We start from the raw sequence: 20,613 nt of genomic DNA, 5'->3' as shown, positions 1-20,613 counted from the left end.
CTAGATTCACAAGGGCATGAATACAGTGAAAAAGAGGAGGGGACCAGTTGCAACCAGGAGAGCCACAGAATAATGAGCCCAACAACAACAACAACATACACACACAGAGCATAATGAGCCCAACAAAATACACACACACTGTAGCAAGGCACATAAAAGCTCATGCCTTGAATAAAATGTTGTTGGTCTTAAAGATATTTTGTATTTCTCCCATGAGATTGAAGCAGCCTCAGCCAATGGAAGGAAAGAAAGACTTGCCTTTGTCTCCTGTGCGATTGAGAGAGCCTGGCCAGAAAGCTAGCTGTGGCTCATTCCCTCCATCCCTCTGAAAGGAGGAGAGAGAGGAGCCTCAACCAGTACAGACAACCAGAGGCTTGGCTATCTATTTCTCCTGTGGAATTAAGAGAGTCTAGCAAAGCAAGCTGTGATGCAGCAGTAGCAGAACTGGAGAAGGAAGCAGGAGAGGCAGTTGATCAAGGGATGGATAGGAGCCCTGTGGAGGCCAGATCCATCCTGCAGGCCATAAATTTGAAACCCTTATCTAGTGTTTCTGAGAAAGTGACCAACACATCTTTAGAGTTTGTGGAGACTGCAGTAAAGGAACTCAGAGAATCTTTGCTTCCCCATTGTGGTGCCCATTTTTCCATACCTTGTTCCAACATGTGGCTTTTGTATTTAGTGATCTGTGGGGCAGGTGAAAAGAAGCATGTGCTAACCCTATCATGTGTGATTCGGGTTGTCCCTGTGGTGGGTCCCAGTGTAAACTGTTCACACCCTTCAGGACCAACCCAGATGATAAGGGAACGTGCTGCTTTTGCTATCTGCAGCTTTCTCTCTTCCATCTTCCTAGTAAAATCTAGCTATTGAATTTTTGTCCCATTTTTCATCCAAGGAACTCACCAGTATCATAGGCAGTGCCGGATTTAAGACAAATGAGGCCCTGTGCTAGTTAAGTTATGAGGCCCCTTACTTGGGCCCTGAAGGAGGTAGGCCTGGCATGCCTACACAGGCAGTCCGGCATACATGCTCAGAAAATTTAGGAGTAGTTAAAATATTACATGTTACCTGATCTATCATTATTTTCAACAAGTTTTAGGCAAATTTTTGAATTATCAGGGCTCAGACTTATGGAATGTTTTTTTGGGAGTTTTATGGCTAAATTCAGGTCTAGACTGTATGGGCTATAGGTTAGATATGTACATTACAACAAACTTGAAAGCTATTATATATTAACCAAAGCCCCAACCCACCCAACACTGTCTTACACAGGTCACATGATGAAGTAGTCAAACTTCTTGAAAAAAGAACAGACAAGACAGTCATTATAATCAACATCATGTAATTAAATCTAAACATTATGTAACATTTTAACCTTTGAAGATTGACAAAAATTTTAATCTTAATCTTCATTGAAAATAACAATCTTAAATCATACAGTGATGATTGATGTAGAGGTTTATTGTTTACACAAAACAGTCAGATCATCAAATTGCCATGTTTTCGTATTACCCTGTTAAGGCTATTTACACATTTATGGTAGGTAATTTAATGTCAAAATATCTTCCTTCAAGCTTTTCTGACTGCAAACTCATCAATAATTTCATCAAAATCATTAAGTCGCAGTTTATCATTCTCTATACAGAGAATACTCAGACCAGACAGCCGCTCTTGTGACATTGTTGAATGAAGGTCACTTTTGATCCTTTTCAGCCTGGAAAATGATCTCTGTCCAGAACTGTTAGTTACCATCAAACACAGGAACAATCTGAAAATTGTTTCCACATTTGGAAAAGCTGCCTGGATTTTTCCCTGTTTTATTATCTGGTACATGTCTTGGTGGCTGAAACTTTCTTTTTGTGCATGAGCCTGTTTGACATACAGGTGGAAAGTCAAGGGTTCATCAACAAGATTGAGATCAACATCCTTTGGATATTCTTGTTCTAGTCCCTTGACACCATGGAGAATTTGTTCCAGTCTCTTGACACCATGGAGAATTTGTTCCCTTGTTGCTTGCAGATCAGTTAAAAATGAAAAACTGTCAGCAACACTCCTATACACAGTAGCTCTTCTCTCCAAATTTGAGTGAAGAGCATCAATTACAGGGATAAATGAATTTATCCTAAACTTATCTCTTGGAGGAATTTCATCCAAGGCTTCAGTTGCATTGCCATCATTGTGTTGTTTTTGCACTCTACGCCTTCTTTGGAGAGTTTTGAACTCTACATCAGGTAGAATAGTTTTTGCTTGCTCCTCAATTACATCAAAATTTTTCCATGTGCTGGAAACAAAATGCAGAAGTGAACTGTATAGGTTTGCACATGTGGTCAATGAAATCTGTGCACTTTGAAGGGCATTACCTACTTTGTGAAACTGCTCAAGCAAACCTGTCCATAGATGAAGCATGAACACAAATTCAAATCCTTCCATTTTCTGCAAAAGATTTTGAGCTTGTCATCTAGTACACCCTTTTCAGTGTCATCATCATGGATGTGACTGAGTGCTTCAACAATGTGTGCATAACTTTCACTGATGGCTGTTGTAGCTCTGGAATGGGCCTCCCATCTTGTGTCAGATAAATGTTGCAAAACTTTTGACTCTGGTGGCAAGAAGGTTTTTCAGCACTGCCCACCATCTTTTAGAGGCAGAGAAAAAGCAATTAAGTTCATTTACCACGGCAAAGAAATTCACTGCATCCAGGCAAGAGTCTTTGCAGATTTAGGGAATGTCCAGCAGAGGGAATAAATTTTGCAATTGTATTCTTTTCTAGAATTTTTTGTTGAACACCATTATACTTTCCAGCCATGTTAGCTGCATTGTCATATGATTGACCCCTGAATTTACTGCAATCAATTTCAAGTTCTTCAAAGAAGTTCAGTATCAGTTCAGCCATTCCTTGACCCATGTGATTCTTCAGTTCAATAAATGCCAAAAATCGTTCAACTAGTATTCCATCAAGGGGAGAAACATATATAACAATTACAGTGAGTTGATCAACATTGGAAACATCAGGTGTTGAATCGACTGATACACTAAAATACCCTGCTTCTTTGATATCTTTCACTATTTCTTCAAGAACTTTTTAGCCATTAGCTGGGTAACTTCTTCACATATGGTCTTGAATAGGTATGATGGATGGCCAGATCCTTTATTTCCTTACTGGTTTATGTGGGCACGTAAGAAGAGATCAAATTTGGCAATCAATTCCAGCAAACTGAGAAAGTTTCCATCTTTTGGAGAGCCGATGGTTTCATCATCTCCTCTAAAAGTCAATCCATGCTCTGCCAACAGACAAATCACTGCCATCACTCATTGAAGTACATGCCTCCAGTATTCCTGTTCTGCTTTGATTTGTTCATCAAACTTTGTTGTAAGCGTCTGACCATATTTTCTTAAGTAGATCAACATAGATTCCGTATGACTTCTTGAATTTTCATGGGTCTTAATAATTTGAGGATGAGACCATTTATCAAATCCTGAAGAAGCTACAGCTGTAGTTGAAGAAACATTCTTAGAGAATTTTGAGAAAAGTTGGCACACAAAACAGTAGATTTTTCATTTTGTTGGAGAATATACTAGCCATTCCCAAGGGCAGGTTTCTCCATTTATTTTAGTGGAGAAGAATCAATTCTTGAGCAAGAATGAGTTTGGTTTTTGTAGGTTCTCTTTGAAGTTGTGAAAGGTCCATCCCAGTGCTGACATTCCAAAGGGCCTTTTTCTATCCAGTATGAAATTTCTTCATCATTCAATGTGGTCTATAAACCTACATCATTCTTGACAATGAAATCAATAGAGCAAACACTCGCTTCTGTACATTGGTGGGAGAAACTAAAGCTTTCGTGCCTGTGGATCTACTGGTACTTGGAGTTACTGACAAATGTTCCAGAGTGGCACTGGTACTTGGATTTACAAACAAAGGTTCTGGGGTGCCACTGGTACTTGGAGTTATAAAAAATGTTCTTGGGTGTCACCGGTACTAAGTGTTACTGACAAATATTCCTGGGTGCCAAGTAATGCATCTGAATTTTCTGCATCAGCAGTTGAACTTGTATGTTTTGGGTATGCAAAGCCAAATGATGTGATTGGCTTTAAATGTTTGACTATATCTTTTTGTTCTTTTTGACGTTTTCTTTTCTTGCACAACTTTCATATCATCTACTCAATGTTAGGATTAAAAAGCTGGAGCAGTAATATCAATTGTCTGGATTCGATTCTGGAAAGAGAGAGAGTCAGTGTTTAACGCCTCATCAGCACCTAAGCGAGTAATATCAAGGCAAACTATGGTATGGAAGCTCTAAAGTATGGAAGGTTCTAAAGTATGTAATAATAACGCTAACTAAAAATTAACCCATAAATAAATACAATTATATATGAGTGTGTGTGTGTATATACACACTCAATATACGTAAGTGCAATGCTCGCATCTTTGTTTTCTGATATTGTTGGAATTCATAGCACATCTAAGTGGAGGTCCTGTTCGATTCACATCATGTGAACAGCATGTTTTCCCCCACTGATAGAGCGTACCATACGCACAACTTTCCAACACACATACATGACTCTATTGTACTCTATTGTAATCAGGATGATCTACTTGAATTTTTCAGATATAACGAATTTGTGTAGACCACAGGCAAATCCATGTGCGTATACAAACACTGTGTGGACATGGACACACACATACAGAACAGAACACACACACACACAAATAGAGAGAGAGAGAGAGAGAGAGGAGAGAGGCACACACACACCTGTTCGAGAAAACCACTTGAAAACTGTTGCTGTCTATGGCACATAACTGGAAGTGTTTACATGCACACGTGCTCACAGGCACACATACTCTCCCTTACCCTCTGTATCCCCCTACCACTAAATGATATCACCACTTGCACTAGGCAACAGAAAAACATCACACATGGTGTACTGCATTTATGAATTGAATGCTGCTAGTCGCTAAACTTGAGATTTTCACCAATACAACAATATTTTTAATATGTTATATTATGTAAAATTTTATGCTGAATCGTTCTGTCTTTTCTGATATTGAATGATGAGCTTTTCTTGCTGAAAACCGCAATTGTTTTCACCACTTGCTATCAAGTTACGCATATGGAGCAGCTTTTAAATTCGTTATATCTGAAAAGTTTAAGTAGATCAACCTGATTTTAGGTTACTAATATGTGCAAAAGCTTATGCTGAATCGATGAAGATACATTTTAATGCATTTCAGCAGGATTTTGAAATTTTTGTGGAAGGAAGATGGGGGCCCCCTGGCCAACAAGGCCCTGTGCTTAAGCACACTTAAGCACAATGGTAAATCCAGCAGTTCTCCTCTCCTCCATTTTGTCCTCACAGCAACTATGTGAGGGGAGGAAAGTCAAGGTGAATGTGGCTCAGGGTCAATCAGTGAGTTTCATAGCCATGTGGGGATTTGAACTTATGATTTCCCTGTTCTAGTTTATCACACGAACCACTGTGGCACATTGGCTCTAATAAATATCACATGAGATTATCATGTTCAGCATTCTACTTTCATCCTCAAATTAACTTACTGCTACTTGAGAGGGAAGAAGAATGGTGGGCATGTGAACAACATATCATACTAGACATGAGATGTGCAGGTTGATGGCAACCACGTGTCCTACAAGATGTATAGTCAGGCCATCATTCTTTCCCATGAACTGACTAGAATGTTTAGATTTAAAATGCACATATTAGCCTTCTACATAAACATTTAGAACTATACTCCCCCTTCAAAATCTACTAAAAATCAAAGTAATTTTAATGTTGCTTACTGCCCAGCTGGCACTTAGAGCACTTTACATGCAACCAGTAGTCATATATGCAATAAATATTGATACCTACTCAAAGTGCCAGGAGAAGAAGAATAGCAAACTGGTGGGTATGCAGAGGGAGCAGCTTCTACTCCCAAGGGCCCTCTGAAATAAGGTCCCGTTGAATCTACAAACAGAAAGCAATAGAGCTATCCTTAACAGCAGTTCATATCTTAACACAGAACAATTGCCAAAACAGTAAGACAAAATAGGTACAACACTCAGAAAATGGCTCATCAACTAGGCTAGTCTGATGTACAGATTATAAACTGCTTTTCTTCCAACTGCTTAGCTGCATTCATCACTTGCTTTTTGTGAGGGTTACTTGAGGAATGTCCTTATCAGCCACAGATTTACACAACCCCTTTGGGACTTCTTCTTCTCATAAACTTCTTCACCTTTCTCCAAGTTTTAAGGCTCTAGTCCTCAAACCACATTCCTCCAGAGCGGATTGTAGTTTTTGAATTGTGCAGCAAAAACAACAAAGCACCCATATGGAGTACCAGAGTTATTGTGACATACGCTCCCATAGATCACTTCATCAGATGCATCACAATGGCCACCTAAGTGGTAAGTATATAAAATGCATACACCTTTTCTCTCTGTTCTTGAGATATATTTGGCAGGTGGGAGGGTGGACCACCAGACATCTGTCAAAGTAGTTGCTGCCTCAAAAGCTTGTGTGACAATACAGTGCTTAATTTTTTAAGGAGCCACAAGGTATTGTCATTTTGACTAAATAATTTGGGGGTAGCCTCATACAAGCTAATATCTCATACAGCCTAATTCTATACATGTCCACTCCACATGTAAACTCAAATGAATTCAATGGAACTACCTAAATCAGTGGTCTTTAGCCAGTGAGTTGGGATCCTCATCTAAGCCACATATCCCCAATTGCCAATAGATTTCTTTGCTAGTATCCATGCTCCAGCTATGAGCCAGCTGTGGTGTGGTTAAGAGTGGCAGACTCTAATCTGGAGAACTGGGTTTGATTTCCCCACTCCACCATATGCAGCCAGCTGGTGACCTTGAATCAGTCACAGTTCTTTCAGAGCCCTCTCAGCACCATCTACCTCACAGGGTATCTGTTGTGGGTAGAGAAAGGGAAGGTGATTGTAAGCCACTCTGAGGCTCCTTCAGGTAATGAAAGCTGGGGCATAAAACAAACTCTTCTCTTCTCCCACTTACCTCTTTGGATACACCCTGAGAAGAACAAACAAACTATAAGATGAGATCACAGAGGTGGCAAGGATTTCTGTTTACCATAGGCAATTTCAGAGGCCCTCCCCCTGCACCCCACAAAAGCTTTCCCATGACTTTTCTTTCTCCCCCATCCACTTCACCCTGCCATTCAGCCACTACCTCAACCTGCCATTCAGACTTTTGGTGCTTCACACATACATTTGCTATGTAGAACCCCCCCTCTCCAGGAAAGCTGATCTTTTTCTGACTGGGAAGTAGTGATGCATGGTGTGGGCTTTGACTTTTCTGTAAACAGGCTTGGCAATTATAGTTATTCATCAGTATATGATTAATCTAAAATGCCCAGATGAAGGCAATGTTTCTGGTATGAGAATATGCATCTTCCATCAACAAAGTCAACAGGAATCTTTAAGGTCGGGTTTAGACTAGGTGGTTAGCTGCCAGTGTAGCCGTAACTACATCAGATGTGAGACACATGCACCAGATCTGTTATGCTGGACAGCATACCAGTTTTAAAAACTTTATCTGTAAAACTGTAGCCCTGAATATGTGCACAAACAGTTGCCCTTATAGTAGCTGAGATAGTTTCAGTCATACTCTTCTTGTGCTGTTTGTTTGTTGCTGTGCCATAAAATAGCAAGTGCTGATACACATTGTTGCAGTAGATTGCAACTTTTTGTTGTATCATTTCCAGCTTTTTGAACAGTAGTTGCTCTCAAGATGATCATTTGCAGGGGAGGCCAACTTGAGCATTTATTAGCCAGTGTAGGGTTAGCCAACCCATGTTCCCTCTAATTTCCACTCCCTACTGAATAGAGCAATTAACTTCCTGAGCAGACTATGACTGCTGTGGTATTAAAATGGGCAATAGACAGTGCAAGACCCTGCACTAGAGATGGGCACAAACTGAAAAACAAACCACTGTTTGAGCACAAACTGGGCTTGTTCATGGTTTGTTTTGAACTGGTTTGTTCCTTGGTGGTTCGTTTGGTTTATTTTTTCAGTTCATTTTTCCAGACAGTCTGGCACTGATTCAATCAATTCTTAGGCAATACTGGGGGTGGACTTCTGGAAGCCCTAGAAACACCCATGGCAGTTGTCCATAGCTTCACTGGCTCTGGGAGAACTCCCCACAGAACTCCCATTCTGTTCTGTGGCAGCAGATAACCTGTTTCAACTGCTTTCATTTTGCAGCACAAAGAGAAGAGTTAGTTGTTGTGAGAGCTGAAGCTGAGCTTTCCTGGGGGCATCTGCTTTGAGGAGCTATAATTTGGACATTCCAAATCCAGTCTTCACCAAACTTGGCAGGCAGGTGTAGGAGAGCCTGCTGAGGACTCCTATTGAGTTTGGCATCTCTATATTGGGAGGAGGCTGTTCCACACCTCCAGAACCAAATAAATCATGAACCGGTTCAGGAAATAAAATGAACCATGAACCAACATGAACCACCATTTTCCCAGTTCATGCTGTTAACCAAACTGTCCTCAGAAGAGGTATGGGGAATGTAGTTAGGTGGACCAAGATGGCTAAAATATATGAGGTCGATAACCTGTGCATATAGGAGTCTGTTCACCCAGGAGCCCTCCTAAATAATGAGGAGATTGATATGCTAAAAATAGATTTTTATTTAAAAGATTCTCAGGCACTCACAAGAAACACAAATTCACACCAATCACACAGTCCTATGAAAATAGAAAGGAAAATTTATAGGGACACATGAGGGGAGACAAACATGGCTATACGTTACCTCATGACGATGGGAGAAGAATGGTCCTTCAGCAGAGATGAGAAGGAGAAAGGGTGCAAGAGATGACTAGTGTAATTCACAGCAAAAGGGCCCAAAACTGATCAGGAATTGGGGGTGGCTCTTGCAGCAAGGTATGGGTACCATCAGAGACACACCTGAGAGGCCAAAAACCTGGCCTTCTTATAGCCAGTTTCATGTCCCGAGCCAGAATCATGTGATGGGGGAACACCTACCAGGAGATGACTCCCAGGAGATGGGACAAAAGAATTTGATGGGTGATGATGGTTTACTAAGTGCAAATCATCTTTTATACAAAAGAACTGGAGTGGTCAATTTAGTACTAGATCTTTCCCTATTGTAACACCTTTGAAGGAACATTGATAAAACAAAAGAAAGGGGATGTGGCTGTTAACAGACAATCATCTTCAACAATGCTCTATTGTGTAAGAAACTTGTCTGGATGGGCAACAGGAAGAATCATTTCTAAAACACTGGCTGGTGTCTGAAATGTAGTATGTGGTGTGGAAACCTTCTCTGCGTGGCAGCTTGCAAGAGTGTTGTCCTTTGGGACATCTCAAGAACATGGCTTCTCTCAGGGCTACTTCTGGTGCTGTCTTCTTGGTGACAGGGATGCAGTTGCTGTTCTGTAGAGCTGAACAGCTTGTCTGTGAAGCACAGTCTGGTGTCCTCTTAACGTGGCAGACATAGGCAGTTCATACAGTACCAGGCACAGGCAGGATCCTCCCTAAGGCCTCGCTTGAAGCACTGCTGTACAGTCCATCAAAATTGAGTGTCCATAATGGAATAGGCACAAAAGCCAAATGTTTATAGTCCAATGAAAACTGAGTGTTCATAGTGAGTCTGGCGTAGTAGCCAGATGATCATAGGCCATAACAGTTGGAAAGGGGATTCAGGGGTAACAAAAACAAACCATGAACCAACATGAATCACCATTTTCCCGGTTTGTGCCCATCTTTACCCTGTGCAGCTCCAGATTGCTACTGAACAGGGCTTCCCATGTTAATGAGTGGCCCACACAAGTACACAGCTTAGAGGGAACACTGTAGCCCACCATGACCCACATGTTGACGTATCTGCGGGTATGCCCTGGTCTTGCGAGGCTTAATAATAGAAAGCAACTGTGGCACTCTGACTTGCGCTATTTACATTTATTTACAAGTTTACAGTTATGCTGTTATAAACTGACAAAGTACTTCGCCAGACAACACGATTGAGAGCAGAGATGAACAGTACAGTCTATTCACAGTTATATACATTGCAGCAATACAGAAGCACCAATCAGCACTCAGTGCTGAGTCATCTTGCAAAGGCACAATACTCTGGACAGAACCGGTATGAACCAGATAAGGGAAGCTGTAATGAACTGTCACAGATCACTGGCATTTGACTCCAGCCTGATGTCTTACCAAGCAGCAAGCATATGCTGACACCACATCCCAGATATATCCCTGAAACATCCAGAAGTTCTATTGAATTGCATTCATGGTACTGTACACTTTTTTTTTTTTTGCCAATTTTTGCTTCTATTAGGGAATTGTTTTTTAAAAGTATGGAAATCTCTTTCATGTCGTATGTAAAATCATAGCTGCTAGATATCTGGAGAATCAATGCAACTTGGTATATTTTTTAAACAAGTATCTACTGTAATTTTGTCTCATGAATATTCTGATCAGATCAAGTCTGACATTTCAAACAATTGGGATGAACTCCCAGTTTCTTTACATGATTATAACTCTGTCGATGACTTTCAGGGTGGTTCGTTACTTGGCATCTGAATTCTTCATATGTAGAGTCTGGGGACAGGAGGACTGCCATTGTTATTCTGGGGTGAAGAGGGACCTCTGATTACTTTAATCCTGGGACTCAGGAGCTGAGGCCATCCCATGAGACTTCTTTTGGTGAAGGCAGAGGGTATAGTCCGGAGGTAGGCAGTGGTGCCACCAGGGCTTTTTTTGTAGCAGGAACTCCTTTGCATATTAGGCCACACACCCTTGATGTAGCCAATCCTCCCAGAGCTTACAGGGTTCTTATTACAGGGCCTAGTGTGTGGATTGTAGGATTGGCTACATCAAGGGAGTGTAGCCTAATATGCAAAAGAGTTCCTGCTATTAAAAAAGCCCTGGGTGCCACACAGCATAGTACTAAGAACTGTAACAGTGCCATATTATTCTACAGTAGACTACAGTAGCAACCATATGCTTCAACCACAAATGGGAGTACAGTGTAAAACAGTTCCCACAGATCAGTCCAGAATCTTACAAAACAGACTAAAATGGATTTAAGCCAATTTGTTCTAGTTGATGGGGGGCTCTGTTACCTAGTTTCTTCACCTTAATGGATTGTAGCCCAAAAATTTGCAATAAATGCCCTTCTTCAGTTTCTCTTCTTTATCATCTTGCTTCATTTTCCCAATCTGCTTGCTGTTGTTGTTTACAGAATACCATCGGGGTAGCCTTTTGCACATTAAGACAGATAATCCTCTGAGTGCAGTGTTAACACATTATAATACACAGGAGTTTTTACATTGATTTTAATGGCATGTGAGTTGCCTCCCACAGTACAGGAGGCAATGAAAAATAACTCTCTGATGTCATACTGAGGGAGATAGCAGAGGAAGCTGCCAAAATCCAGAAGAAAGCCAGACTGCTCCTAGGAGAGGGCTGTTACATGCCTTGTGAGACCATGATGCATGATGCCTGGGAGTCCTGCTATTTGCTTTCTCACTGAAACCAAATCCCTTGAAAATGGGAGTCCTTGTTTTTGCCTCTTGGCTGGCAATGTTTTCTCTCTCTTTTAAAAAATATATATTTCAAAGCTTTGCAGCAAATAATCAACTCAAAACAGTACTGAGGCTTTCTTTCTGTAATTCTAAAACCCCATTAAATTATATTGTTGGGGGAAAACAATAGTTGTGCTAATCATGCTCTGTGCATGTGCATCTTAATTTCCCCAGAGGCCAGAATATGAATTTTTACTAACATGTTAATTTTGTGTGTTAATCAGTAGCTGTAGGCTGAATGAATGGATTGACTATGTAAAACTGTTTGATATTGAAACAACTCCTTTTGACCCCCTCAAATTGGCTTCTTTCCCCTAAAGACGGTTAAAGTTAATTAAGCATTCAATAGGTTTATGGTGTTTAAATTAAAATATATTACTCCTCATTGTGTAGTCATCAAGTGAGAAAGGCATTCTCCTCCTGGTTGCTTGGCTGGCTAATGGGCTTATCAAAATTCATGATGTAATAAGGAGGATTTGTTGGGGGCTGACAATAGCATTTGTGAGGCCAACTGACTGGCAGGCTAGTCACATTGCATGCCCATCTTTTCCACTAGAGGGCATCAGGTAGCCACAAATAAATTTATTAGCACTGTTTCACAGGAAAAGCAAAGTTAGATTTGGGTTTTAAAACACAGAATTTTGCTTTCCTGTAAACAAATTTATCCTGTACGTATTACAGCAGGAGATGAGGATTCTGCTTTCCTTCTTCCCAAAGGAAGATTATTTAACTCTCCTGTGGCCTCAGTTTGCAAGACCTGAGCAGGCTGTTAACAATAGGATGTTTTGGAGAGCATTAATTTACAGTATAAGGTCACCATAAACTGGAAGTGACTAGACAGCACTTAACACATGGGGAAAATATTGTTGTCAAATGATTCAGATCAAAAACCGGTGAGGTGGCATTAGAGATTTTTTTTGGGGGGGGGGAGGGTGGCATGGGGAGCATTTGTGAATGCACAAATGTGCCATGAGATTGAAGCTTTGGAAATTTTGGGTAAGTCAGGAAGTACAGAGAAGCAACCTCACCACTTGTCTATGATATGTCAAAAAAAAAAAAGTGAATGCCTACCATAACCCCAATCCAGTTTGTAAGGAAATTTTACAATAAAGTTCAATAAAGGTATGGTTAAAAGAAGAACAACAAAAAAGCTGACAATTTCAAAATGTAGCAGTTATCTCCCCACCCCCATCCCAAAAAGGTTGAGAAATAGTCTATTGTAAGAACATATATAATACTAATAAAAGAATACTGTTTTGATAAATACACAAGATACACAAACATGTTAAAGTATAAAATATCATATGGAGCAAAATCAGAAAAAAATTAGATTAAAAGTCATGTAGACCAAACATGTTTCAACTAAAATTGTCATCTTCAGTGGTCTGTAAAAATGGTACTGATTCATAAAAATACATATAATAAAATATGAAAAGTTACAAATACAATATAAAGTTGGACTAAGTCCCTGCAATAACTCTGTACAGGCCTTGTTTCAGAAAACCTAAGGGGAATAGAATGTCTTTTGTGGACAGAGGAGTTTGGAATGATGACAGATTTACAAGAATGACTATCTTTTCTTGCTTTACTGTTTGAATCCACACCAAGGCTGCTTTCAAACACATTAGCTAATGCATTCCCTTGCACTATAGCAATTCTTTGCAACTGAACTTTCCTGCATTATCCACTCATGAGTAAAAGCAGCCATCTCTTTTTGCACAGTAGGATGCCAAAGTGAACTCCTATGAAGTTCTGTTGATATTTGGGGGCAGTCCTTCTAAAGTATTGGAAAACCATGCTTGTGGGGCATTGGAGAAGGCTTTCAGGAGTGGACCACTAATTTGGATTTCCTCTTCTTCTCAAATGGACAGACTTTCACCAGCATTAGTGGACTGGTCTAAATGCTTATCTGGGCTGCAAATCATCGTTGCATGATGGATTTGCACACCTCTTCTGTCTCTCACATACACATAGGGCACAAACACCTGATGCAAATGCAACACACACACACAAAACATACATAGGCCCAGGTCTTGAATTCAGCAGGAGCTCACAAGAGCACAGCTCCTGAACCTTTCTGAGGGTTTCCCCCCCTCCTCCTCACCTACCTACCTTGCCCATCGAATGGTAGGTGCAACTACATAACAATCCCTGGATGAGCTCCACCACCTATTTTTCTACAAAATGACCCCTGCATAGGCCTAATTAACCTGAAAGCAGGGAATTGCACAGATTGTGCTGCATATCCTATGCAAGAATCCAAAAGTAAAATGTCACCATATGGATGCAGGGGACGGGAATTAATACTGGTTCTTCTGCTACCTGATGGGGATCCATTGTCCAGGTAAATGTACAATGTTTATGTATTCAGTTTAATAATGAGAAGGTTCATTAGGACTGCACTCCTTTACATTTTGTGCTGTGACATATTCTAAAGAAGGATTGGTTCCCTGATAAATTATTCCTCCCTTTTCCTTCAGCCAGGTAATTAGAGAGGTCTTCCTCTGCCCAGTTTTTTTGCTACAAAAATGAAAACAAGTAGTGATTACAATAAGTGCCTTCCTGGGCTTCATTCCACACAAGGTGTATGTATCCATAAAAATAAATGATCTCTCTAAAAAAGAGAGAGATTTGAAAACAGAATGTAAACTTGCACATGCAATGGTGAGATTATCAAGGTTTGCAACTTGATAGCAGAGCTTTAGAACTGATGCTGAGGAACTGGCACAACTCTAAGATTTCTGCATTTCCTCCAGGGGGTGAAAAGTGACATCAAGTTGCTGTACATTTATGGTGACCTCTTAGCATTTTCCAGACAAGAGATGTTCAGAAGTGGTTTGCCATTGCTTGCCTCTGTGTAGCCACCCCAGTATTCCTTGGTACTCTCCCATTCATACACCAACCAGGGCCAACACTTTCATTTCCGAGATCTGACAAGATCAGGCTAGTCTGGGCTATCCAGGTAAGGGCAGGGGTATTGTGTCCATGGAATTATATTGTTTGTTTGTTTCAGTGAATAATTGGGGGGGGGGGTGTGTTTGGGAGTGGCATGTATTGAATCAGGACACTATTTGGGGCTCTTGTGTGATTTTTTTCCATACCATTGAGACTGAATGCAACACAGAGGAGAGTATTTGAGCTTAATAGATGCCTTAACCATGGAAACACAACAGCGCTTGCTTATGGGAGTTAGTTGATGTATCACTGTATCACATGTAGGTCCTGAGGTGATGTAACTACCTATTTCTTTTCTTTGGCCCTCACTCTGTAAATATGTCTCCTCCTTTAATAATCAGATCAACTTTGTTAAGATTTCCTGAAGAAGTCTAAAGTCACAAAATGTGGTTACTGACAATGTACACAAAAATATTTATCTCTGTGTGTGTCAGGATTCAAGGTTGCCCCCTGGAAGATGCTGCCTTCCTCCATCTCATACACTACTGTTGAGGCTCCACAGGCCTCAGAATAGGAGCAGAGGGGGTTGTATCACCTCAGATCTCCATGTCCTGACTGGAAGGCTTCATTAGTAGGCACAAGCCTCCAGCACTTTTCCTCCTTGGGCTGTCCCAAAGAGCCTCCTTTTATGCCTCCCTCCATCCTGCCAACTCAACCCCTTCTGTCTTCCTGGGTGCCTTGCTTCCACTTGTCAACCCCAGGCCAGCATCACTAGTTAGCCTCGCTCTGAGCTGGGACTCTGCCTTCCTGAGTTCCCCTCATTGTGGGCCAGGCCCACCCTTCCTGACTTTCTTCTGCTGCTGGCACCTGGTTTGGATCCCGGGCTGTTTCCTTGTTTCTGTAGATTACTGGCTTCCCCTGACACCTCCCAGGGCCGTGGTGGGGCTGATGCTTTGGAGGCAACCAAAGGCATGCCTGTTGCTCCAGCGGTGCGGTCGCCCAGCCCCCCCCCCCCCATCCTGGCAGATGCCCGGTGTTATAAAGTGAGTTCAGACAGCTCTTAAGTAAGCAGCAACAGTTTATTTAAGAAGAAACAGTCACAAACAGCACAGGCCACTTCACTCAATATATACACTATGGCTGAGTTAAACACTCCCCCTTTAGTTGGTAGCAATCCCTCCTATTGGTCTCTCCAGGATCCTTCATTTGCATTTCCTGGAAGAAATGCCTCATATCCTGATTGGCTAGTTCTAAGAGAATGGCCAGTCATGATGCAGGCATCAGGATCCTGGAGAATAATGGAAGCATGCTTCAAGCTCAGGCCTACTAATAGTAAACACAGCAAATACATAACAGGACTACTAACAGTGAACACAGCAAATACATAACACCCGCAGTCCCCACCATGCCTGGGTCTTCCTTGCCATTGGAACATTGTAGTGGACTCCTCTTGTGGTGCCACAGCTAGCACTGTGGTGCATCCCTCTCCTACAGCTTCAGCTGGAACCATCTGTCCTTGGCAAGCAGCCCCATTGGACCTTGACTAAAGCTGCCATCCACACTCCAGAGACCCTGGTGGGCTGGTCCTGGGACAGCTGTGGAGTCTGAGGCCATCAGGATTTATGGCTGAGAGTTGGATCCACAGTCCCAGCCCTGAACACCCCCCAAGTGCTGAGTTCAGGTCTGTGTCTCCAAAGACCTGGGACATATAGTTGATGTGTCTCCTCCCCAGGTGATGAAGGATGGTGAAACTAAAAGAAAGAAGAGAGAAGCACCACCTAAAGCTGTGTACTCCAGACAATTAGGGTTCGGGTGTTGGAATATTGCTCCCAGATTAGGTTGCAAAATTGGGAGACACCTTTAACGGAACACTACTAAACTCATCTTCATACAGAAAATGACAGTCAGTTTTGTGTCATCTACAAGTACCAGAGATATGAGACAACATATAATCACGTTTTAAAAAGTAGTACTGAAAGAGGAGTTCTATTAGATACACAGACTCAACTCCCTTGCACCAGCTTTAAATTCCTATATTGATCACTCATGTTATCTGTAGATTTGGTATTACTAGTATGGCATGTTCTGATTGTGATAAATATGTATGTAGGTTATACTTTTAAATGAGTACACAGCTGCAGTTGATTAAATGCTATAGAGACATAGAGTTGACAAGTATGAATGAGAAACTTATTCAGGAAATTGTGCTTGAGAATATTGAGCTATTAAATGCTGCCCATATTGAGGGTGGTGAGTGTTATGCTTTTAAGTTTAGAATGATTTGTGCTGTGTGCAACTACTAGTATGAATTTCATATTTATATTGAACTTTGTATTTATAAATTAAAATGCAGCTGGCTTCTTTGAGAAAGCAGAACTGGGAAACGGCTTCACTTGCCGGTGTACCTGTTAGAGGCTATCCTATATATCCAGGATATTTATTTGGAAATTTTGAAGGGAATAAGGATTTGCACATAAGGCTGTTTTTTAGCACTTTATTGAATGTCACAGGACAAGCACCAAACACTTTACAGCAGCACCTTAAATCTCCACTACAATAGAAGGGATATAGAGAAGACATAAACATCATTTGGAAACTTACAAGACTGTGGAAATTTACAAGATTGCAACCATCATGCTTTGGATTAGCACTCTAGTGAACATTGTTCAATTATGGATGGGTATCTCCTTTTGTGAATTTGTACTTTCTTAAGATGTTGTGATATTGTACTTTGAGAATGCATATTGAATTGATCTTATTGTAATTTCTCCACAGTTATAACTCTTTTTTGGCTCTATTCCCCTCATTGTGTGCTGGGCTGGCCCTTCCTGGCTTCCCTCTGCTGCTGGCACCAGGCCTGGATCCTGAGCTGTTGCCCTGGGCTCTTGTGAAGATCGGCTTCCCATGGTACTGTGTCCAGTGCCCCAGCAGATCCCTCTTCTGCTGCTACAATTGGCACCACCTGCCCTTGACTGAGTCTCTAGGTCTTGGGGCTGGGCTGGACCTGGAACCACTGTGGAGTCCAGGGCTATCAGGATCCATGGCCAAGCATCAGGGTCATGGTCCCAGCCCTGGATATTGTGCATGTGTGAGCGTGTGCACATGCTGCTTTCTCCCTCTGAGTTCTTTTTAAAGGATTGTGGATAGGAGTACAGAGAGCTTCTTTTCATATGCTTTGTCAGGTAAAGAGTCAGCAAAAAAAACCTTGAATAAAAAAAGAGAGTGCAGAAGAGAGAGAGAAATAGGTATTCTCATAGGAATACACACTTTAAATTAAAAAGCCAAAGTGCTACTGATATGAGCATTATATTACCACTTGTGTGACAGAAGCCTTAAACACTTCCTTCATCCTGTATTTTGTCATTTACCCTTGAAAATGAGAGATTTTAGAATCCATATAAAAGTTGCAATTATAAAAGTTATATTGATTCACTTTTAAAAAAAGTTACCAAATCTCCTGTGGTGCTCAGTTGCAGTGGATGGTTATTAGCAGACATTTTAGTTCATTCAATCGTCTTTTAACACCATCATAGCTCAAGAATATTTGGGGGGGGGGGGGAGGTAGAGTGTGCTTGAATATTACTTTAAAAAAAAAAAAACCAACCAATTGAGTTTAGGCTGGCACAGTAATTGGATTCTGATATTTTTCTCACGAAGTACTGCATACAACTTTACAAGCGCAGAGAAGCAGATGAACTCTGTAGTACATGTGTTAGAACTATAGATGTTCTTAGAACTATGTTATGCCCATGGCAGGTCTTTGTGTGAACAAAGATGGCACAGCAGTGCCCAATAGCACCTACATGTACAGGATTTCTCGGGGCACTCTGATCTTTAAAGCCCTGTGTGACCTGGGATCAACATATCTGAGGAACCACCTCTCCCCATATGTGCCCTTAAAAACTTTACATTCAGTAAACTAACATCTGTTGGTTGTTCCTGGCCCAGAGGATATCCATTTAGCTTCAACTAGGGCCAGGGCATTTTCTGCCCTGCCCCTGGCCTGGTGGCATATGCTTCCACTGGAGATCAGGGCCCTGTTGGACCTTTTGCTGTTCTGCAGGGTCTGCAAAATAGAGCTGTTCTGCCAGGCCTTCGAATGAGGCAGCAGGCGTCCAATTATATTGGCCTCCCTTGCTAAAGTGCTCTATCTTCAGACAGCCCAGTTTGAGTTCTGAGGACATCCTACCAGCCCATTGGCTCCAGCTTTAAAACTATGGTAATTTAGTTAATTATGTCACCTGCACTTAAATTGGTTGGTTTTAACTGTTTTAATTATTGAACTACTGATTTTTAACTATTGTATTATGTTTCTGTTGTAATCCGCCCTGAGCCTGCTTGTGGAGAGGGCAGAATAAAAATCTACTAAATAAAATAGAAAAAAAGAAAGAATCTCTTCTCTTAAATAACAGCTCTGTCTCTCATAACTACTGGACTCACCCTATTATCCCAGAACCCAAGAACATTAAATTGTATTGTCACCCTTCTAGATGGATGGCTCCTTTTGTGTCTGCCCCATCAGACCAATTAAATGGTTTTGTTCCTAGCTGGGAAACCTAGCACACCTTTGAGTATGTAGACCCTCCCCTGCACCCATCCTATTCCCCCCTCCACCAGTTGGTATAAGAATATGTGCCCAGCCAATGCTTTGTGTGTAACTCTAGGGTGCCTACATACAGTCTCATCCCTGAATATCTGCATTTATGTCCCCCATGATCATGATGTGTTGGTTGCATCATGATTTGTCCTCGAGGACATCTCCACTTCTGGAACAGTAACCCTATTTTGGTAATTTCTTAATACATTTTGTTATGTTTGGATTTGGAAAGACTCCCGATCCATTTTCATCCTGTCTTTCCAAATCCAAACATAACAAAATGTATTAGGAAATTACCAAAATAGGGTTTTCACACATTCATTAATAAAAAAAACTAAAGATCTTTAGTTGTAAAGATGTATGTATCTTTAGCTGTTTTATTGATGAATGTATTTTGGTAATTTGTTAATACATTTTGTTATATTTTAAAATACCTACCTGGTTCTTTTAGAGAGTTTTTCCCTCTTGATAACTGACAATGATGTGAGGAAATGCAGTCCTGAGGTCCTGAAGGAAAAAATTCAGGCTACTAGGCAGGAAACTCAAGGCCAGGACATCCAGGGTAGCCTTCTCAGAAGTGCTACCTGTTCCATGCGCAGGGCCGGAGACACAGGCACAAATTAGGAGTCACAATGTGTGGATGAGACAATGGTGTAGGGAGGAAGGGTTCAAGTTTGTGAGACACTGGGATGTTTTTTGGAACAAACAGGAGTTGTACAAAATAAACTGTCTCCACTCGTCCTGAGAAGGAATCAGGCTGCTGGTGCTTAAAATCAAAAAGGTGGCAGAACAGGTTTTGAATCTTGGGGGAAAGCTGACAGGAGATTAAATGCCTCTGGTTTGGGACGGCTCATCACAAAGAGATGAAAGGGTAGCTGTTACTTTTCTACAGTGCAATGGATTAGAGTTGTCCACTGAAACAGTGACAAACAATATGGACTGCCTGGTAAGGTCTTGAGGCAGTTGGAGGAAGGTCAGGCCTAACATGCTTGGGAAATTATAGATGTTTATATGCAAATGTTAGAAGTGTTCGAGCTAAAACCGGCGAGTTGGAATGCTTAATGTTTGGGGGAAACATAGACACTGTGGGCATTTCATAAACTCAGTGGGATGAGGAAAATCAGTGGGACATGGTGATTCCTAGATATAAATTATATTGGAAAGATGGGGGGAAGGGTTGGAGGTGGGGTGGCTCTGTATGACAGAGAGGGTGTACAGTCCAGTAAGACTGAGAAGGTAAGATAATTAGATCCACTTCTGGAAATGCTATGGGTTGAAATAGTGATCCCAAAAGGAAGCTTAACTCTGGGAGTTTGTTATCACCCACTGGATCAAAAGATAGAGGATGATGAAAAAATTAAAGATAGCACGTAGATGAAATAACTGTGTTGTAATAGGTGATTTTAACTACCCACACATTGATTGGGTCAATATGTGTTCAAATTGGAATAAAGAGATTGAGTTTTTAGACACTCTCAATGACTGTGCTATGAAGCAGAAGGTCACAGAACCTATCAGGGGAGAGGTGATCCTTGAC

This window comes from Heteronotia binoei, chromosome 21 (assembly GCF_032191835.1).
Source record: "Heteronotia binoei isolate CCM8104 ecotype False Entrance Well chromosome 21, APGP_CSIRO_Hbin_v1, whole genome shotgun sequence".
Taxonomy (NCBI): Eukaryota; Metazoa; Chordata; class Lepidosauria; order Squamata; family Gekkonidae; genus Heteronotia; species Heteronotia binoei.
Note: the sequence above shows the minus strand (reverse complement) of the source record.